We start from the raw sequence: 23,847 nt of genomic DNA on the forward strand, positions 1-23,847 counted from the left end.
ATGTAGAGAAAGGAAAGAAGCCCAAGGGCTGAGCCTGGAGAGAACACTGATGCTGAGAGGCTTGGGAGGGAGGCAGAGGGGAAAGGGCAGTTAAGTCAGATAAATGCAAACAAATGAACGGGAAAGTGTAGTGAACCAGAAACCCAACTGATGGAATTTCAGGGAGGTGAGATCGACTGTGTCAAATGCAGCTTGTGGAGCAAATTAGAAGAGGAAAATTGGGGGTAATGGAAATGTTCTAAAATTGGATCGTGATGGAAGTTGCACAACTCTGTACATTTACAGAAAATTGTATTTTTAATTTTATGAATTTTATTTCATGTAAATAATACCACAATAGTTGTTTAAAACAAACAAAAAATAAGAATTTTACATACACCTGCCATGTGATTAAGCTTTTCTACTCCCATGTATTCACTGAGGGAAAATGAAAAGACCTGTTTATAAAAAGGAAAGTTTCAAAAATTTGACAGTAATTGAGTTAAGATTGGCACATTTCACTGAATTTAAATTTTACACTACTTTAAAAAAACAATTAGAAAGAAAGAATGATCGTTAGACCGTAATGGAGACACATTTCATTGTCCTACCCCGCCCCCAGGCCCTCCGTGATGACCTGTCCAAGGTGCTGGGCTTTCCAGGTCGAATCCTGGGAGTTCTCTGTGTTTACTGGGGCTGACAGATGCGCGGTTACTGGGCAGAGTAACTTGAGGGCACTTTACATGTTTTAGAAATCATTTGCACACGAACTGATCCGTGTACTTATTTCTAAAATACTACATGTATCAATTCTTCAGGTTTTCTTCACTGAAAGGACGGGGTTTGTGATTCCTGAAGATGGAAAGGGCTTTTCTGGGAGGCAGCGAGTAGGACACAGAACATCAAGCCACAGGTGTTAGATGAAGGAGGGCTGGCGTCAGGAGCAGCAAGCGCACTTCTCCTGCACCGGCTCCCTCGAATGGAGAGAATGGATTAGGACATAGTCCTGGTAAAAATAAATACACGTTAGTGCATATCTGAACTCAGGGAAATACATGTTCGTACAAGTAATATGATTTATTTGTGGCATCCCTTCAGGACCAAAGATTTTGCCACCAAGGTATCTTGTGTTTATTGGAATTCTTTGTTGTCTTGATTTTTCTTATAAGATATTCTCAGTGTTTCTGGTCACTCAGGGTTTCCTCATTTCATTAAGTACTGGATATTTTTATAGAAAGTTTTCCAAAATAGGAGTCTTTGCTCTCTGTTATGGCGAGGTGTTGTCTGGGTACTTTTCATGATCCTATTCTCAACTGTCAGATCAGTATTTGCTTGATTTTGTTTTTGTGGATTACTTTTATAATTTGCATCGCATTTCCTATATCAGTATGTAATTCAACTGGGATACTGATGGCAAAGTATACATTTCTAGATAAATATTGTGTTCATTAGAACACTAAACCACTCTGACAGTCAACCAATAATCATATTTGTTCTATTAAATAAAATGGAAACTTGTAATGAATTTCCAGCTATCCTTAGTGGTGTTAAGGATACATGTATCAATTGCCTTAAAATTCACTTTGTGATTGACAGAAATAACTGGTAAGTCAGTGATGCAGGTGAATGTAGAAGATTGCTGTATTGGACAAATTAAATTTTGACTAAATATTTTCAGCAAATTGCTTTTCAACAGTGTATTGTGTTCAGCCATTATGATGGAAGTGGCCTTCTAGAGCAGATGACTGTGCAGATACATACACTTTCAAAAAAAACCAAGTTATTATAAGGTATATCCTACTTATTAGTATCAAATCACAGTCTGCAAAAATCAGGAGCAAACTGACATAAGCCTAGCAATGTAAATGATGTAATTTGCTTTCACTGAGCTAAGTGTCCCATGTGGCTTCCTAACAATTTCCGACCCGAGGGCCCTGGAGGCAGGCCTAAGCCCCGGACCCCCAGCCCCCACACCAGCCTCTACACTGGAGAAGCTCTCAGATGCCCAGTGGATGCCCTCCTTGTGGCCGTGTTCTGTCATTTTCCAAATCATGCATTCAGTTCAGCATGGCAACTGAAAATAAAATGAGGGAAATAATATTTACTGTTCATATTTTATATCTTAAATCACCTTACCTTGGTCTAAGATTAGAGGACACATATTTAGCAAAGTTGGCAATCATCTTCTAGATATATGTATATCTAGATATATATCTGGTTCTAGTTAATGCTCATTAGTCCTTTAGGCTCCTGAGAGGCCTGTATCCTAAGGCCTAAGATGGGTGTTGTTGCCTCTTTGATAATGATATAAGTATCTTTTTAAAAAATAGATAAGTATGTGACACTTCAGAAGAGTATTTCTAATAACACAATAGGTTTTAAAATTGTACTTTGATTTTAAAGATCCCCTTTTATTCTAAGTAACGGAATGTATTTTTTTTTAATGTTCTCATGATTTGGAGGAGAAAGGAAGGATTCATATAGTGAAGGTTAAGAAATTACATCTAATTACATCAGATATATTTGATTGTATACTTTTCCAAGTTTTTATCATTTTCTTCTCATAGAATTTCAAAACTAAACTGTAAGCATATATATAATATTTGAATTTTAATAATGATCATGAATTATCACTTACGAAAACCCAGGGATGTGCAAACAAGCTAGTTTAGAAGTTATCGTCACTATTTCTTGATAGCTGAGCTCCACCAATTTCAGGTGTTAAATCCATGCACACAATCAACTGTTCCCCAAGTTTCCCTTATTGGTAAAGTGGATACCATGATAAATGACTGCTTCAATGAGTGAATTCTAGTGTAGAATTGTACAGACCTTACAGTCTTAGGAAAAAGATTTTTTAAAAGAAACAATGGCATGGTCAAGAGGAAATGGAGAAAGAAGCAGAAATTAAAGGGAACTGTGGAAACTTGAAAACTGAGAATGGGAAAATACATGTGCCCACCATCCCAAAAACTTTGTTGGAATCTCCAGTTACTTAGAGAATGTAATTTAATAGAGAACTTATTGAAAGAGTTCATTCAAGTCACCGATTTATGGCTCAGAAGGACATAAATTAGGAATACGCTCTGGCAAATCACAACAAATAGCACAGTATACATTTAAAACTAAAAATCTTTAATTATTAAAATGATTTGATAATGGGTTTTGACACACAGTTTATCACTTCTTTTTTTAAAAGTGCCTATCAGCAGTGTGGAATGTGTTCAACACCAACTACTACCCCCAAATGAAAGAAGAGACAGCCAGAGAAGCACACCTCCGGAGATCCAAGCTGGGGAAACAATCAAGGGCGAGCCCTTTTCAACACATGTTTTTTCATGACCTTGGCCACTTGTTCAACTAGATGTGAATGCCAAGGCACTGTGGTCAGTTCTGAAGGGTTTCTTGGTGTCATCACACTGAAAGATGCGTAGTTCTGGATAATGGTCAGAGACTCTACAATCCTGTGTGAAAACATTTATGGCTATTGAGTTGTTTAAAGCATTTGGAAAATTGTTTTCTCTTTTTAAAAAAATCATTGAAATATGTACAACAAACAAAGTCTTGATAAAGTTGTGCAAACTGAAGTCACTGCAACTGGCACCCTGATTAGGAAACACACCTATATTGCTGAGTTTTGCAAACTGAGTAAAATATATGCTTCATTCACTTCTATGCACTTATCTTGATTATAAACTATGTTAAAGCACAAGTTTTATCTGGAGTAGTGAATCTTGTATGTTGCTCAGTTTCACAAACTGAGTAAAATATATGCTTCATTGACTTCTTTGTACTTATCTTGACTTATAAACTATGTTAAAACTCAAGTTTCTTCTAGTGAGCTGTGAATCCAGTGTTTTATTTAGTTTACCATCTCCTCCCAAGCCACCCTTGTGCTCGCATTCAGACTTAATAAATTCAAAAGTAACTGCTCCCACAACCCATGTGAGAACAGACTCATTATATTGTCTAAATAATGAATTTGCAGAATATATGCCTCTTTGTGTCTATTATTGTTTCTCATGATATCTGTTCAATCCGTTCCAGTTATTTATGGATTTGTAGCTGTTTCAGTTTGCCAAAGGGCTGTCCATGCAAAGTACCAGAAATCTGTGGGCTTTTATAATAGGGATTTATTTGGAGTAAAAGCTTATAGTTCCAAGGCCATGAAAAGTTGAAACCGAGGTACCATCAGCTTTCATTGATCCTGGCATTATTGCCACATGGTGAAGCGAGATGGCCACCAATCTCTGCAGAGGTCTCTCCTTCACCTCCAGAATCTACCATCTCTTGGAGCTCAGTTTTGAGCAAACAGACTTAGGGTTTGTCTTTTTCATGGCCTCCTATATAAGTCTCAGCTCTCTTCCCAAGTTCAGCTGTAAGTTATCGGGCATATAGCAGGGCTGGTCTCCTCTTAAGCTGCTCTATGGACCTTGCCTCTTGGGGGCTTTGTGCTCAGGTGATCCTCTCTCTTACACAACAGGATCAAACATGATGGTTTCCTTTTTCTTCTGTCTGTCCATGTGAGTCCATTTATATCAGACCCAGCAAGAGGGCGAGGACTCGACCTGAGTCATGCCTCACTGATGTAGTCAAATCAAAAGCCCCAAAGCAATCCCACCAAGTGATCCAATCAGAGGCTAGTGATTGAATTTAATGCAATCAAAGGATATCACACCCAGAAGAATGGATTAGTTTACAAACATAATCTTTCTCTTTTTGGGGACTCATTATATAGTCTCAAACTGCCACAGTAGTGCACACATTCATATTGCAGTATAATATTTTGAGTCTACTATCCATCCATTCTACTGTTTGGGGCATATTTGAATAGTGTAGGTTTTGGTTATTATAAATAGTGCTGCTATGGATATTCTTGTCCATGTGTTTGGAGACGATATGAAAGCATTTCTCTTGGAAATAACCCAGAAGTCACAGGACATGATTATGTTCACCTTTAGTGTAAACTGCCAAAACATTTGCAGGATTGACCTGATGCACACACTAGCAACTCATATGAGAGTGCCAACATTAAGTCAAACTGTTAGAGAATTTCAGTGTTTTCTGTTGGTCAAGTTAACAGGAACATTGAAGAGGTTTAAAGGAAAACAATGTTGTCACATACTATCTCAAAGTAACATTAAAAGCAGTTGTTCATGAAATAGCAATAAAACACTCTCGCTCAGGGTTCCTCACCATGAACTTACAGTGGGTTCCCTCCTTCAAGGTTTCAATGCATCTACTGTGGAGGACTCTGCCTGTGGTGCTCCACATGGGAAGTAGAAACCACCCTTTTGTTGATGCTGCACATCATCATGACTTGAATCATCTCTGCAAAATGTGGTTTATTGAACAGCAAAGAGTCCAGGCTGACTAAATAGCAGCCATGCTAGGATCCCCTGATTAGGAGGGGCACATCTTGTCTTCCCTTAGCATCGCAGCAGAGACTGTAGGAAAATGGGGGCAGGGGCACCCTGAAGAACCAACTGTTTCATCAACCCCCCATCCCATGCACACTATTGCCCATTATGAAAAGTTACAATACTTAAAGAACAATCATGTATTCTGAGAGGACACCCTGCATTCAAGGAGTGTCATACATTTGTCAGTGCGACTCTGAGATCACCCCTGTTTCCTAGCCTTGGGACCTCAAATGATGATGAGAACCAGGTTTTCCTGCCCCTGGTATGCCTCAATACCTCCCTCTGCAGTTACACATAGATAAAATGGCCCAAATGACAAAGGGGGGCCTCAAACAAACTAAAAGTTTTCTCTATGACTGAGTGAAACTTGGCACTTTCTGAAGTTGGATTATATAATTTACAAATGAGACAAAAACTGTCTCTAAAATTGGTTCTGTGGCCAACTTGGAACATGATGAGTCTCTTCTTAGCCACTACACAGTCGTACCCACAGCTCATTCACAGGTTTAAGAGCAAATTAGTGTTACCTATAGCAAAGAGAAGAAATTGAACACATTCTAGTTTTTAACATGTGGAAGATATTCTCTGGGTGATAAACTGTACTATCTATTTAGAAGATTAATATCAATTCTACATTAAAATTCAAACTTATCTCCTAGTCAATTAATTTTTTTTTAATTTTAGGAGGTACCAGGGATTGACACTGGACCTTGTACGTGGGAAACAGCTGTTCAACAATGAGAGCTGGTTTTCCCACTTGTTTCTTTTGTTTCTTTTGTTTTTAGGAGATACTGGGGATCAAACCTGGGATCTTATACAGAGGAAGCAGGTGTTCAACCACTGAGCTACATCTACTCCCATGAATTAATTCTCTTTTTTTTTTTAAAGATTTATTTATTTATTTCTCTCCCCTTCCCCCCACCTGCCCCCGTTGTCTGTTCTCTGTGTCTACTTGCTGTGTCTTCTTCTTTGTCCGCTTCTGTTGTTGTCAGCGGCACAGGAATCTGTGTTTCTTTTTGTTGCAGCATCTTGTTGTGTCAGCTCTCTGTGTGTGTGGTACCATTCCTGGGCAGGATGCACTTCGTTTCGCGCTGGGCGGCTCTCCTTATGGGGCGCACTCCTTGCACGTGGGGCTCCCCTATGCGAGGGACACCCCTGAGGGGCACAGCACTCCTTGCACATAAGCACTGCGCATGGGCCAGCTGCACACGGGTCAAGGAGGCTGGGGGTTTGAACTGTGGACCTCCCATGTAGTAGGCGGATGCCCTAACCACTGGGCCAAGTCTGCTTCCCACATCAATTAATTCTTGAAGACAAATTTCACAGCTGATCTTTGAGGGAAAACTGAATCCCAGAAAGTGTTTCCCAACAGCCAATGATACATTGTGAATTTTTGTAACAAGACATTTTGCCTGGTCTGGTGGCTGAATTTCTTCATGGATCACCTTGGATTTTTAATGCCTTGGGAAGTATAAATCACATTTATGGAATCACCATCAGCCTGCATGGTACTGTAGATCTGTCTGGCTGAAGACTTCCTGCTATGTCTGTACCTAAACAGGTCCCCATGTCAGCTGGGCCTGACCCAGTGCTCTCTCTGACAGGACTCAGAATGAGACCTGACTCCTGGACACATCACTAAATACTGATTTATCTGAAGAAGCTCTTAATACAGTATTGTTGAGTGACCAAGTGTGGGTCCAGGACAAAGAACACAGATACAGGCAAATTACCCCTGCCAAACATCAGATTCTCAGCAGTCCTTTCTGAGCACTGTGTTTTGAAATTTCATTGCCCTGTTTGCAATTAAATCTTTTTCTATGACTTTAGTATTTCTTCTTCTTGACATAAAGGCATATCATTCTATGGATTTTCATATAATGTAAATTCAATCAAGGGGTGTCTTAAGGTTGGTTTGGTAGGGAGAAGTAGCAAATGAAAAAGCAACCCCTAGAATATTCCTCCAAGATAAATTGAAAGATATGTCCTTAAAATACAAAACATTTTCTGTGTTAATTAGAATAATTGCATAAACTAATCAATTGCTTATGCAATCTGAGTTTTAGCATATATGAATATTCTCTTTCATTACACTTTTTACTTCCTCAGTGTACAGGGAAAGACTTATGAATGATTAAGAAGAAAAATGGCAAAATTAGAAAATAAGGGGGAGCAGATGTGGCTAAAGCATCCCACATGGAAGATCCCAGTTTCCATTCCCAGTGCTTCCTAAGATCAAAAAAACAAACAAGCAAACAAATGAAATGAATGTGGGAGGTGTAGGGAGTGGGCATATGGGAATCCCCTATATTTTTTATGTGACATTTGTATAATCTAAGTATCTTTTCTTTTAAAAGGAGAGATTTTAAATTCTATGACTAGGGAAGCGGACTTGGCCAAATGGATAGGGTGTCCACTTACCACATGGGAGGTCCACTGTTCAAACCCCAGGCCTCCTTGACCCGTGTGGAACTGGCCCATGGGCAGTGCTGATGTGCACAAGGAGTGCCCTGCCACACAGGGTTGTCCCCCGCGTAGCGGAGCCCCACGCGCAAGGAGTGCGCCCCATAAGGAGAGCTGCCCAGTGCAAAACGAAGTGCATCCTGCCCAGGAATGGCACCACACACACAGAGAGCTGACACAACAAGATGATGCAACAAAAAGAAACACAGATTCCCGGTGCTGCTGATAAGGATAGAAGCGGTCACAGAAGAACACAGCGAATGGACACAAAGAGCAGACAACTGGAGGGGGGGGAAAGGGGAGAGAAATAAAAAAATAAATCTGTAAAAAAAATTCTATGACTAATTAATAGACTATTCATTTCATGTACATTCTAATTTATAGAATACTTATGAATATTCATTTTCCTAAAGGTAATGTACATTTTTTGAGAGAAAATAGCAGGGCAATATTGATTATCAAGATTATTTAGTGTTCTGTAAATTTGGATGGGGACCATGTTATGATATTCTTAGGATATATCCACATGAAATTCTATTTCATTACAATGGAAAAAACAATTGTGTGTGTGTGTTTGTTGAGAAACTTCACCCAGTTATCAAGTTGGCATCACCAGGGTCGGGTCCCTCCCGATGGGCTGCCCGACGCAAGGGCAGCGTCAGGCTGAAGAGCCCTGCTGACATGCAAGCCTGGTGCGCGTGGGAGGCGGCAGTGGGCAGCCCCGGGTGGGGCCAGCGGCGGTGAGATCTGCCAAGGTCTTGAGGGAGTGTCTCAGGAACAGTTCCCATTTGAAGGAGCATGGACTGAAAGGGACAAAGAAACAATTTCCCACTGTAGGGACAATTGGTAAAGTTTGAAGAGGATCCATGGGTGGGAGCATATATGGAAATGATGTTTCCTGGTTTGGATTTGTGTCACCTTTGGGAGTCCTCCTGTTTTGAGGAAACATACACTGGAGTATTTTGTGTTAGGGGGCAAATGTGAAAGTATAACCACTGGGGAATCTAAGTGAGGGGATCAGGACTTCTTTATACTGTTATTAAAATTTTTACATAAGATCTGTAAGCTTTATAATTACTTCAAAATATAATATTATTTCACAATTACCACGTTAATACCATGCCATTGAGGGGGAACAAGATTAAACCCGATTATAGAGACTAAACTCTACATAAATCCATATCAGCAAAGTTGTGAAACTACTCCTCTCTTAAGAGTTTGAATTTGGGCGGCAGTCTTGGCCCATTGGTTTGGGTGCCATCTACCACGTGGGAGGTCCGTGCTTCAAATTTCGGGCCTCCTTGACCCGTGTGGAGCTGGCCCATGCGCAGTGCTGATGCACACAAGGAGTTCTGTGCCCTGCAGGGGTGTCCCCGCATAGGGGAGCCCCACACACAAGGATTGCGCCCCAGAAGGAGAGCCGCCCAGCGCAAAAGAAAGTGCAGCCTGCCCAGGAATGGCGCCGCACACAGGAAGAGCTGACACAACAAGATGACACAACAAAAAGAGACACAGATTCCCATGACGCTGACAACAACAAAAGTGGACAGACGCAGCAAATAGACACAGAGAACAGACAACCGGGGTGGGGGGGAGGGGAGAGAAATAAATAAATAAATCTTTTTTTAAAAAGTTTGAATTTGATAAAAGAGGCGGTGTGTGAATACTTTACTAATGGCCACTATGTCCTTGGCATGCTGTGGAAGCAGCACTGTGTGTCTCATTTGTGCTCACGAGCTCCTTCTTTGGCTGGTCACTCAGGCCCGACTGCCTGTATCCGAGGCTAATGGCTTGCAGGCGTTCCCTTTTGGAGCTGCCCTCCCATCTGGCTGCATGGCCCTCCGGTCTCACCTCCAGCTCTCCCCCGACTTCCACAGGCTGCTCAGGCCCCACCTCCGAGTTTCTGTCTTTGACCCTGCACTGGGTCTATTTTGAGTTCTGGCATGGAGATGCTTGGACCTTCATCAACTCCCTCCCCCGCGAGGCTCCTCCTGGAGGATCCAGTGTGTACAAGGGTGAAGGGATTGGCTAGCACGGCTGCCATTTACCAGCTGGCGGTGCTTGAGGACTACCAGATGCTGGCCTTTCCACTCTGCATCAAGGGAACAGCCGGGTGTGAGCCCTGTGCAGGGAACTAGATTGGAGCCTCTCAGGACTAGCTTTGTACAGCATGTGGGGTGGCCACAGCGACAGCTCCTGAGAGGCATAGGAAACGTGACGAGAGGCAGCTCGGACCGTGGGGTAAACTGATGCGGTTTGCAGGGCTGGTCGGGGTGACTGGGGGTTGGGGGGCAAGACTAGAGAGTTGGGGGTAAAATGAGGGCGCCTTGACTCCACGGATCAGAAACCCTATGTCCCCATCAGGGTGGACAGGGGAAAGGGGAATGCAAACCTTCATGGATCCCTTAGATACAAATGCCCAAGTGGCAAAAATCTTAGGCCTCTGCAGAGATATCAATTCACTGGAAGGGAAAAGTCATGCCTTCTGACAGTTTGGCTTGCTTCATGGAGGAATAGGGAGGAAATTGCAAAACACATAAAAGATGAGTTTTGTCATAGACAAAAACCATCATAAACACATATTCTGGATATGGGACTGCAATTCTCATGTATAATGTGACAGCTGGGATCACTGTTGTAGCTGTGGAGGAACACCTTGCAAGCTGGTCAGATACACAGCTGAACTCCAATCAGATCTAGAGATCTAATTTATGATACAAATGACCTAGCAGCAGACACACTCCCACCCATTTGCAAAGGGGTGAGAGGACACTGGAATAGACAGCTCAAACAACAGCTACATAAAGACCATCAGAAGAACGACTTACTGGATGGTGACCCCATCTAAAAGCTTTTGGGCACTGAACACTACAGTGTAAGTAAAACAAGGCACTGGAACGCATGTTTGAAACTACTGAACCTTGAGAAAGTGAAGCACCAGGAAGTTCCCTATTTAGGCTACAAATGCAATATCCCAATCTCAATATATTCAAATTCTCTTCCTATTTTCCCATTTGAATGCACTCCCCAGGGATGGTTTGTGGTCTGGGCTGCAGTGATATTAATGGAAAGATCCCCTGATTACAAATTGGAAGGGATTCAGGTGCCTTCCTTCTGAAAACTGGACATTCTGAAAACTGAACACTCTGGACAATTGCATTCTGAAAATGAAACACTAACTAAGCCTTCAATGTACTTTTATATCCTTGCTTGATGTGATCTCTATGTTCTTGTTAGCAAAAGTCTTTTCCCAATAAAATACTAATGTATGGAATGACACACTGGCAGATTCTGAGTTGTGGGGAATTCTCTAGCCAATGAACCTACAATTCTCCATGCCTGGCACATTTTATTTTAATAGTTTCATTTTTAATTCCTTTTAAAATTTTAATGGCAATATTAAATAGTATTTTCAAAGAAGAGTATTTATGTAGCATAAGACTCTACTTCTGAAGTGTGTTTATGTATTCATTTGCTTTCATCCTTGCCATGAAGATGTATATTATATTAATATATAATAATAATCATAGTATTTTGTTCTAAATGTTTGAGTTAACATCCAAAATTATTTTCTGATTTATTCAAATCTGTATTTAGAATTGCACAAAAACAAAAATAAAATGTGGCCAACACATTATTTACAATTGCCAAAAGATGGAAACAAACCAAATGTCCGTCAACCAATGAATGGATAAACAAAATGTGGTATATACATAAGTGGAATACTATGCTGCAGTAAGAAGAAATGAAATTGGGACACATGGTAACATGGATGAATCTTGAAGACATTACACTAAGCAAAGCATAATTTATAAATGGGGGGAAACGGACTTTGGCCCAGTGGTTAGGGCGTCCGTCTACCACATGGGAGGTCCGCGGTTCAAGCCCTGGGCCTCCTTGACCCGTGTGCAGCTGGCCCATGCGCAGTGCTGATGCGTGCAAGGAGTGCCGTGCCACACAGGGGTGTCCCCCACGTAAGGGAGCCCCACGCGCAAGGAGTGCACCCATAAGGAGAGCCGCCCAGCGCGAAGGAGGGAGCAGCCTGCCGAGGAATGGCGCCGCCCACACTTCCCGTGCCGCTGACAACAACAGAAGCAGACAAAGAAACAAGACGCAGCAAAAAGACACAGAAAACAGACAACCGGGGGAGGGGAGGGGAATTAAATAAATAAAAATAAATCTTTAAAAAAAAAAATTTATAAATGGGATTGTGACTGAAAAGGGTAGTCTGGGGAAGTAAATGTCAATTGCAAGAAAACTAAAAAATAATCTAGGGACTGAATAACACTGTGAACACAGAGGTGGATGAGAATTGTGGTTGAGGGTACAAATTCAAGAGTGTCCTTCTGCGAGGTAGAGCAGATGTACATCACTACTGCAGTGTGGTGAGAATGGGGAGAAGCATGGGAAAACTACAATTGGTGTGACCCATAGACTGTGATTAATAGAAATACTATAATATTCTTGCACCAATGCCAAAGATGTACTGTATTGATGGGGGGGGTGTATGGAAAAAGTGTGCTATAGGTACACTATGGACCATTGTTGATGGTAATACTCTGACAATATTATCTCAATCTGTAACAAATATTCCACCACAGTGTGGTGTGTTGGTGAAGGGGTGTTGTATGGGAATTCTACACTTGTACATGATTGTTTTGTAAGTTCACAAGCTCTGTAATAAAAATACATTTTTTATAAATAGGGTGGGTTGGGGGGAAAATACACCAAATGTAAGATAGAGATTATAGTTAGTAGTAATATTTTGACTATGCTCTTGCATAGTTTATAATAAATGTTTCACAACAATGCAAGGTGTTGGTGGAGAGGTGATGTATGAAATCCCTGTATGATGTTATGCATGTTTATTTTGTAAGTTCTTAATCTTTACTAAACACTTATTGTTTGTGCATGTTCATGTATGAATGAGAAACTTCAATAAAAATATATTTTTTAAAATGTGGACATATTAGAAAAAATATTTTTTGCTTATATATATATGCAAGTACTAATCTACTTTATATTACTTCTTACAAAATTCATCATTCAGAATATCCATGTCACTTCACAATTCTACATTGTTTTCCTACATAATTTCAATAATAAGTCTTGTTCAAAATTCTTGACTTTTTGCTGAATTGTGTGCTAAAGAGTCCATATAAAGTACATTATTTTCCACTATGAATTTTCTGATGTAAAATCCAGTTGCAGAGTTTCCTAAATTGACTTTATTTATTTATTTTTTTAAAAAGATTTATTTATTTATTTAATCCCTCCCCCCTCCCCGGGTTGTCTGTTCTCTGTGTCTATTTGCTGCGTCTTGTTTCTTTGTCCGCTTCTGTTGTCATCAGTGGCAGGGGAAGTGTGGGCGGCGCCATTCCTGGGCAGGCTGCACTTTCTTTCGCGCTGGGCGGCTCTCCTTATGGGGTGCACTCCTTGCGCATGGGGCTCCCCTACGCGGGGGACACCCCTGCGTGGGGCGGCACTCCTTGCGCGCATCAGCACTGCGCATGGGCCAGCTCCACACGGGTCAAGGAGGCCCGGGGTTTGAACCGCGGACCTCCCATGTGGTAGACGGACGCCCTAACCACTGGGCCAAGTCCGTTTTCCCCTAAATTGACTTTAGATTGTTGTTTCCTCAGCATAAAAATATTAATGCTAAAGAATGATTGATCACTGATGATATGCCTTCATTATGAAACCAATAAGGATTTTATACACTGTGGATTTTCACTTGTCCTACTCATGTTGCTATATGAAATGATTTTGTGTGATTTTTCATGAATAACATCATCAGCATGAATTATGGAATTTTTCAATGGTCTTCATCCTCTCATAAAGACTTCTTTCTTGGGAAGCGGACTTGGCCCAATTGATAGGGCATCCGCCTACCACATAGGAGGTCTGCGGTTTAAACCCTGGGCCTCCTTGACCCGTGTGGAGCTGGCCCATGTGCAGTGCTGATGCGCGCAAGGAGTGACCTGCCACGCAGGGGTGTCCCCCGCGTAGGAGAGCCCCACACGCAAGGAGTGTGCCCCTTAAGGAGAGCCATCCAACGCGAAAGAAAGTGCAGCCTACCCAAGAATGACGCCGCACACACACAGAGCTGACACAACAAGATGACGCAACAAAAAGAAACACAGATTCTGCGTGCCACTGATAAGGATAGAAGCAGTCACAGAAGAACACACAGCAAATGGATACAGAGAGCAGACAACTGGGGGGCAGGGGGGAAGGGGGGAAGGGGAGAGAGAGAAAAAAAGACTTCTTTCTTTATCTCTTGGGACAGTAGATGATTAAAGCCTCCTACCAGATAGATTACAGTGTTTCACCAGTGTGTGAGTTCTCTAGTATGTTTAAAGGTAATTCAGGGGCTGAAATCTCTTCCATATTCAAAACATTTATAGTACAAGTTCTCTCATTTAATCAAAGGTCAGAACATTGACTAAAGCCTTTTACATATATGGCATTAGACAACATGAGTTTTCTCATGTTGTCTAAGATTATAAAAATAAACTAAGGTTTCCCCACATAGATGATATTCTTATGGTATCTCTCCAATGTGCGTTTTCACATGTTGTCTCAGGACAGAACATTGAGTGAAGGCTTTCCCACATAAATGACAGTCATAAGGTTTCTTTCCAGTGTGAGTTCTATCACATTCTCTCAGGTTAAAACAACATATGAAGGCATTCCCACATGGACGGCATTCATAGGGTTTTCTCCATTGTGAGTCATCTCATGTTGTCTAAGGGTCGAGTAATGGGTGAGGTCTTTACCACATAAATGACATTCATAGGGTTTCTTTCCAATGTGAGTTCTCTCATGTCATCTCAGGGTAGAACATCGAGTGAAAGATTTCACACATAGACAGCATTCATAGGTTGTCCTCTCATGTTGTCTCAGGTCAAAACTTTTGAGTGAAGTGTTTCCCACATAGATGGCATTCATATGGTATCTCTCCCATGTGAGGTTCCATTGTGATGTGTAAGGCCAGAGCTTTAAATAAATGATTTACCAATTAGGTGACACTTAAATGATTTTCTTCTATTGGGAATTTGCTTTTGTTGATTAAAGAATGACTGATCACTGCAGGCTTTTCCAAATAGATTCCCAAAGTAGGGCTTCTTCCCCTTGTGAAATAACACATGTTGAGTCAATCTGGATCTGTGAGTAAAATCTTCTGACAATTTGCTACATGTAATATCATTCTTTTGAGTATGAAATTTCTGCTTGTGGGAAGTGGATGAGAGACTGTAAAAGGTTTGCCCATAAATATCCATTAATATACATATGAATTCTACACTAATCATTCAGTGACAGACTCCAATTAAAATCTTTCTCATGGTAGTTAATAACCATGCTCTTCTCACTCATGCACAGAGATCTTCTCTTCTGTAGCAACCAATTGCAAAGCTATCTCATCAATCTTGAAGACTTTATAATCTTTCAAAGATTAGGTATATGAGCCATGTTTATACAATTATTGTTTTATAAAAATCCAGGTTATACACTTGCATTCAAGTTAATTTTTCCATAAAATCAAACTATCACAGATTTTCTGGATTACTACTTAACCAACTTAATCACAGTTGAGTGATTGTACTGAATTCCTAATTTATTACACTCCCAGGTATCTATTTTTAAGACCAGGGTTCACACCCAAGAATCTTACCAATGACATGATGGCAGATGCATCTTTCCTGGAGATATTTGGTATGGATAACATTTCTCATTTTTAAGACCTTTTCCCTGCCTGAAAAAAAAAACTGGAAAAAAAAACCACAATTAATTGCTAGACAAGCATTAGGGAAATGAAAATGTTGGAAAGTCCCACATGGTCCTATATAATTGTTTCAGATATGACACTTACCCGGGAAAGAATATCAAATTAAGAAATACTCTAGAGAGATCCAAGATGATGGAGTGGGAAACAGCAGACTGCACTCCTCCTCCAGAAACTATAAGAAGCATAAGACCCATTAAATATATGTCCCAGAGACTTAAATCTTCAGTCTGCTCTTTTGCCAGTTGAGCACTGAATCTCAGGAGAGGTGCAGCCAACCCTACTCTTCAGTTCATCAGACTAACTCAGGACAACTAACAAAGTGATGATGATGGACAATGCCCATCCCAAAAAACAGAGAGAGTCTAAAACTACAAACAAGACAGTTCCATCTGTCTGCCCCATGGGATCCAAACCCCCTCTCAGTCAGAAGCAGACTGGGCATCACCATCCCCAAATCCTCAAAATTGAGAAATGAACGAACATAAGGGAGGAATGCAACTATGGACCAAAGTAGACTTATTATTATTCTAGTAATGGAAGAACTTGTAACATTGACATAAAGTCGGTGGTCACCAGAGGTTCTAAGAGGAAGGAGAGAAGACTTGGTGTAACATGGGGCATTTTGGGGACATTGGAATTGTTCTTCATGACATTCCAATGATGAATACAGGTCATTACACATTTTTTCAAAACCTATAAAATTATGCAGTGCAAAGTGTAAACCATAATGTAAACTATAAACCATGGTTAGTAGCAATGCCTCAATATTTGTTCATCAATTGTAACAAATTTAACACACTAATGAAAGATGTTATTAATGGGGGAAAATGTGAGAGGGGAGGGAGTGGGGTATATGAGAATCTCCTATATTTTCTATGTAACTTTTATGCAATCTAAAACTTCTTTAAAAATAAAGAAAAAAAGAAATACTCTAGGTGGTAGAAAACTTTATACAACATTGACAATTATAAAATATTTTCATGATTGAAAAGATAGTATGTTGAGAGATAAAGAGGGGGAAAAGTATCAAAGAGGAGGACAAGCAAAAGCCCATTAAGTAAAAATTTAAATCTAATAGTACATAAATTTCTATTTACCAAAACTACAGATACTTGAATACAGATATGTAAATAAGTGAAATAATGACCATATCTGAGGAAAATTTCCCTAATATTGACACCTACATTTCAGAAAATGTAACTCACTTAAGGAAATCTACAGCTGATATTTTCTTTTTTTTTTTTTATTGTCTTTGTAATAATATTACATTAAAAATATATATGTGAGGTCCCATTCAGCCCCACCCCCCACCCCCCCTCTTCCCCCCCCAACAACACTCGTTCCCATCATCATGACACATCCATTGGATTTGGTAAGTACATCTTTGGGTACCTCTGCACCTCATAGTCAATGGTCCACATCATGGCCCATACTCTCCTCCATTCCATCCAGTGGGCCCTGTGAGGATTTACAACGTCCGGTGATTACCTCTGAAGCACCATCCAGGGCAGCTCCATGTCCCAAAGACACCTCCACCTCTCATCTCTTCCTGCCTTTCCCCATATCCATCGTCCACCATGTCCACTTTTCCCAATCCAATGCCACCTCTTCTATGTGGACATTGGATTGGTTGTGTCCATTGCACCTCTATGTCAAGAGGAGGCTCAGATTCCACATGGATGCTGGATGCAATCCTCCCATTTTCAGTTGTAATCACTCTAGGCTCCATGGTGTGGTGGTTGTCCTTCTTCAACTCCATCTTAGCTGAGTGTGGTAAGTCCAATAGATCAGATTGTAGGTGCTGGAGTCTGTTGAGGCTCAGGACCTGGCTATCACATTGTCAGTCCAGAGATTCAAATCCCCTAAATATATCTTAAACCCCAACATTAACTGCACCTCCAGCACATTAGCATGAAAGTCTTATGAAGGGAGATCCCATCTGAGTCCAGATTCATCACACATAAACACCATTTCCAAAGAGGGGCCATCTGCCCTGGTAGTTAACCCCATTGGCCATGACCATAACTCCCATGGGTCTCTTTAGCCCTCACAGGAACCAATATCTGGGGGTTGTATCTGCTTTATCTGTCTCTCTGACTCTGCTCAGTTGTGCATGAGGGCAATCCTTCTGCCAGCCTCCAGACTCTTTTTTAGAAACTCGTAGCCATATAAACTCATTTCTCCTTTCCATTTCCCCCTTACTTTAGGTCAAACAGCATTTTAAAGTCATGGTATTTTATGTAGACATGGATATTCTGCCGATCCGCATTGAACCTTCCGTATAAGGTCATTTTCCAGTTGCATCATCAGTTGGTAGTTGATAGTGGTCCCTCGTTGCCAGGGAGGCTCATCCCCGGGTGTCATGTCCCACGCTGGGGGGAAGGCATTGCATTTACATGCTGAGTTTGGCTTCGAGACTGGCCACATTTGAGTAACATGAAGGCTGACAGGAGGGAATTCCCAGGCACAATGTTGCTCTAGGCCTTGTTCTTATTTTAGGTTTATCAGCTCACAAGCATAGTCATTTACAGCTGATATTTTCAAGAACCTACTCACTAACCAGGCTCCTACTTGTCATGACGCATGGGTTCCTAGAACTCACCTGAATTTTGGTTTTGGAAAAATCCAATTCCTTCTCTCCACAGTTCCTCACCTTGCTCCAATTGGGAATATACATGTGATTTTCAGTGTGATGTCCTGGTTGCAGGGAAAAAATAATGGAATTTTGAGTTCTGTGCAGTTAGCAGTATAGTTTCATCAAGCCCAGGGAAAGTGACTGTTTTAGTTTCCTAGGCAGCTAAAGCAAATAAAATGAAATAGGTTGACTTAAACAACAGAAATTTATTAGCTTACTATTTTGAGGCCAAGAAAATGTCCAAATGAAGGTATCATCAAGTCGAAGCCTTCTCCCCAAGATTGTGGCATTCTGGGAATAGCTGTTGGTGACCTTGGTCTTTAACTTGTCACATGGCAAGGCACATGGCAGCATCTCCTGGTCTCTTTATTCACTTCTGAGTTTAGTTGATATCAGCTTCTTACTTTTGGTGGCATTTCTCTTACTGTCTGAATTTTATTCTCTTACACCCCAGTATTAGGATTCAGTCCCATTCTGATTGAGGTGGGATACACCTTAAATGAAGTAACCTCATCAAAAAAGTCCTACTTAAGGGAGCAGATGTGGTTCAAGTGGCTGAGCTCCCACCTCCCACAGAGGAGATCCAGGATTCAGTTCCCGGTGCCTCCTGGAAAAAAAACAACAGAAAAACAAACAACAAGCAAAAGTTCCTACTTACAAGGGGCTTAGACCCAAAGGAATGGGTTAGATATAAGAACATGTTTTTCTGTGGTATGTATAGCTTCAAACCACCATATTCCACCCTCTGGATCAAAAACAGTCATGTTCTTTCTATAGGCAAAACACATTCATTCCATCACAATACCCCAAAAACCTTAGGTCATTTCAGAAACAGTGCTTACTGCAAAGTCTAATCAAAATCAGTTATAGGTGTGGTCTATCCTGTAGCACAATTCTCTTCTGTCTGTGGATCAGTGAAATCTAGAGAACAAGTAGTTTGTTTCCAATATATAAAGAAGGGATAGCACATGTTGCCTCACTCAACTCTGCATAACTCAAGTGGTCACCATAGCATAAGAGCAGACAGTTCAGCAGCTCACACCATGGATCCCTAAAACTGCTGTACTGAAGGATGGTCTGACTACTCCACAGGTAGAAGACCTTCCAATCTCCGCTTTCCTTGGGACCTCCAAATACCCATATTCATTTTCTCTCTAGTATCTTCATCTCCTCTGTATTTTTAAGAGTATAAGAAGCCCCATGTTCCATTCTGGTCTCTCCAATTCTTCAATAATTTTCACAGGATCATAAATTTTACTCTATATACTATACTCCTCCTGAGTGCATGCCAAAGTTAAACAATACTTCTTATAATTATTTCCATTTATAATGTTTGAATAAAGATTATCTACAAAATTGGAAATTGGACAACTGGGGTCAGGAGTATTTTAGTTATCCTTTTGTGAAAAGTTTTCAAAATGTGCAAATATATATCAATATTTTAAGAAATTAAAAAGTGAGGGAAATAAATTCTTTCTTTCTATTACCTAACTCTCACCTTTGCTCTTCTCAACAATGCACAGCCCTGTACCCTAGCACCTGTAACACTGTACTGATTGAACTTACCTGCTGAAACATCAGCCTCCCTACTGACTGTAAACTTCTACTCTTACTCATCTCTATCACCAATGTTCAATGCGTGCCAAAGCCAATTGCAGGCATTAACATGATTGATGAGTGCATTATTTCTCCAGTGAGGAAATAGAATACAGTGAATACAGAGCCTTAATGGAATCTGAAACAAATCTGTGTAACGTTGGAAAGGAGATTACCTATTGATCAGCCCCTAAAAAACCATCACCATCCCAGAGGCCTGGATGAACTTAACCACAGCTTGGACCCTTGAATATTTCCTAAATGAGCTTAGAATATCATGACAATAGGAGAAACTTGCCCATCTGCTGACAACACATGGGTAATTTCAGTAGAAGAATCTCCTACTCACCCATGATTGCACTGTCATTAGCTCAGTTGACAAATGACTTCCTCTGGGTTTTCACTCATAACCAGATAAGCACTAGGTGAACAAAGTTGAGAATGGAGAAAGAAGCCATGAAACTCTGATCTTGTCCCCAATTTCCAGACCCAAGTGTCATGAATCCCAACACTTCACCTGGAAGTAACCCCAGCCCAATCAATAGAGATATGAAATGTGCTCCAGGAGAAATAGTGGGAGGACCATCCTCTCCAAGAGTCAAGAAAAAGAAAGTCTTGGCTATCTGGATAATAAAGAAGACATGAATAACTTCATTATACTGATAAGAACATAAAAATCATTGAGTTTTATATATTCACTGGCATGTGGTAATCAGAAATTTTCAATTCTTTCTTTTTCTTTTTTTTTTTTTTTTTTTTGTTCTTCTGTGTCTCTATTTTGATTTATTTTATTTCCCCTCTCCCCTTGTGGCTTGCTTACTGTCTACTCTCTGTGTCCATTCGCTGTGCGGTCTTCTGTGTTTTTGCTTGTCTCCCTTTTTTGTGCATCACCTTGCTGAGTCGGTTCTCCACGGTGCTTGCGGGCTGTGCAGCACTTCACAGTGTGTCAGCAAGCCTGCCTTCACAAGGAGGCCCAGGGACATGAGCCCAGGGCCTCCCATATGGTAGATGGGAGCCCACCTGATTGAGCCACAGCCACTCTCTTCAATTCCTTCTAATTCCAAAGCATTGTGCCTCCATCTACAGAGAAACCACTCTGAAATTTCTCAGATATGAGTACTCCTGGCTTATGAATCATCCATTCCAGCCCTCTGGACTCTCACTCCCTTCCTCCTCTACCTTGTACCTTCTTTCCTGAATGTACTTGCCTTAAGTCATCTTGGTCTTCTGCACAAGATGTCTAACAATATCACTTTCTCAACACCAAGTTCTAGATCTCCTCCCACTGGACTTGGATATCATCCAAGATAATAAAAAATATATTTCGTTATGGGGTTGATCAATTCAAGGACTTGTTCCATTGGAGAGATCAATGGCTCCCACCATGCAAATCTAGAAAGAAAAACTTCCAACCAAGAATTCTCTATCCAGCAAAGCTGTATTCAAAAATAAAGGAGAGGCCCCGAATAGCCAAAGACATATTGAGAAAGAAAAACGAAATTGGAGGAATCACACTACCTGACTTCAAAACATACTACAAAGCTACAGTAGTGAAAACAGCATGGTATTGGCATAAGAAGAGACACACAGACCAATGGAATTGAATTGAAAGTTCTGATATAGAACCTCACATATATAGCCATATAATATTTGATAAAGCCACCAAACCCTCTCAACTGGGAGAGAATGGCCTATTCAACAAATGGTGCCTGGAGAACTGGATAGCCATATGTAGAAGAATGAAAGAGGATTACCATCTCACACCTTATACAAAGATCAACTCAAGATGGATCAAAGACCTAAATATAAGAGCCAAGACCATAAAGACCTTGGAAAGCAGTGTCAGGAAACATCTACAGGACCTTGTAATAGGAAATGGATTCATGAATATCACACCAAAAGCACGAGCAGCAAAAGAACTAATAGATAAATGGGACTTCCTCAAAATTAAAGCCTTCTGCACCTCAAAGGAGTTTGTCAAGAAAGTAAAAAGGGAACCCACACAATGGGAGAAAATATTTGGCAATCACATATCTGATAAGAAACTTATAACTTGCATATATAAAGAACTCCTATATCTTGAAAATAAAAAGATAAACAACCTGTTTAAAAAATGGGAAAAAGATTTAAACAGACACTTCTCCAAAGAAGAAATACAAATGGCTAAAAAGCACATGAAAAAATGCTCCAAATCTCTAGCTATCAGGGAAATGCAAATCAAAACTACAATTAGATACCATCTTACTCCCATAAGATTGGCAGCTATGAAAAAAACAGAATAATACAAATGCAGGATAAGATGTGAAGAAAGGGAAACACTCATCCACTGCTGGTGGGAATGCAGAAGGTTCCAACCATTCTGGAGGACAGTTTGGCAGTTTCTCAAAAAACTAACCATAGATTTGCCATATGACCCAGCAATACCACTGCTCGGTATATACCCAGCAGAACTGAAAACAAGGACACAAACCGATAAATGTACACCAATGTTCATAGCAGCATTGTTCACTATCGCCAAAAGTTGGAATCAACCCAAATGCCCATCAACAGATGAGTGGATCAATAAAATGTGGTATATACATACAATGGAATACTACTCAGCTGTAAGAACAAATACACTACAAACACACGTGATAACATGGATGAATCTTGAGAACCTTATGTTGAGTGAAGCAACCCAGGCATTGAAGGACAAATACTACATGACCTCAATGATATGAAATAAGCAAGCTGCCTCAGAGAGCTAGAGACTGGAAGATAGGCTTACAGGAAATCGGGGGGTGGAGGAAGGATGTGAGCCGACGTCTGCAGGGGTGGAATTTATGATGAGCTGGCGGTAAGTATGAGCACAAAGAAGAGATAAAATGGGGGCAAGGGGTTGCCTTTGGGTGGGGCTTTACGGGTTTGAGGGGGGCTGGGGATGGGCGGATGGGTAATATTGCCCACAAAATTGGGGGGAGGGAGGGGCAACATACGAACGTAGGAGAGTGTCAGGTGTTGGTTGAGAGTAAAATGCTGAGAAAATCGTATCAAAATATAATTAGGAGGGTTACCTGTTTAGGATGCTCGGAGGGGATGGTCTGATGCGGGACAGACTCCTGGGGAATGTCTGAAGGCTCATTTTGCCAGGGTGGGTTATACCATTGGGTAGAGACCCAAGAAGTGAGAGTTGGGGTGGACCCACATCCTGGGGAGGACTAATGCCATCAAATAGAGAGAACAGTATCTCTCGAGAGAAAGGCTCCCAGGGCATTAGGACAGTTGAGCAAGTCAGGCCCTGAACACTGTTGCAAGTATCTCTGGACGTGGCTCCTTGGGAAATGGAGATTGGCTGTCGCTGTGGGCCCCAAGGGGAGGGGAAAATGGATGTTGAATGGATGAAACCAAGGTAAATGTGGGGGCAAGAGAGGAGTTTCACAAGAGTACACGAGGATGAATATAAAACATGTAATATTACACCAAAAACATATAGGGGACGACAGACTAATAATGTAAACCATAATGTAAAACACAGGATAACTAAAAAATTTAGAAAACTGTATATCCTAAAGTATGGCCCACATTGTAAGCATAGATGTCACCTTGTTTGAAAGCTATTGTTTCGGAGTCTGTACATCAGTCTCAGTAAATAGGATATGAATAAGTTAAAAGATTATCGCTGTGGAAGGGAAAAGGTTTTATGGTGGATGTGTGGGAGTACTGTATATTGTATATATGAATTACTGTGATCTAAGACTCTTGTGAAGAGAAGCTCAATAATTAGGAAAAAAGAAAAGAAAAAGATAGGATGTAGAAATTTTTCCAAATCAATATGTACTCTAGATCTAACCTTTAAACTCATCGCTATATCCCATTTTACTAGTAAGGGAACCTGACATTATATTGGGATTCACTTTACAGGAAGTTTTGGATCACAGAATGGTTCAACAATGGTGGTGGAGGAATACTGGTATGGGATGTTA

The 23,847-nt window shown here is 40.8% G+C and overlaps 1 long non-coding RNA gene across 3 annotated transcripts in view; it reads right to left on the reverse strand.

The window, feature by feature from the left end:
- Positions 1-274: 274 nt before the first annotated feature.
- Positions 275-23,847, reverse strand: part of LOC105746055 (uncharacterized) — a 58,672-nt gene continuing 35,099 nt past the window's right edge. The window contains exons 1-6 of one of the 3 annotated variants that reach the window (XR_009184024.2): positions 20,235-20,306; positions 18,508-18,896; positions 18,257-18,351; positions 15,739-15,826; positions 15,541-15,634; positions 275-2,053 (exon numbers count right to left, since the gene is read on the reverse strand). This is a non-coding gene — a long non-coding RNA (uncharacterized lncRNA). Of the gene's footprint in view, positions 2,054-3,093; positions 3,444-15,540; positions 15,635-15,738; positions 15,827-18,256; positions 18,352-18,507; positions 18,897-20,234; positions 20,307-23,847 lie in introns of those variants that run through there. The other 2 variants (XR_009184021.2, XR_011647739.1) reach the window with 2 other exon arrangements.

The sequence above is a fragment of the Dasypus novemcinctus genome, chromosome 29 (genome assembly GCF_030445035.2).
Source record: "Dasypus novemcinctus isolate mDasNov1 chromosome 29, mDasNov1.1.hap2, whole genome shotgun sequence".
Classification (NCBI taxonomy): Eukaryota; Metazoa; Chordata; class Mammalia; order Cingulata; family Dasypodidae; genus Dasypus; species Dasypus novemcinctus.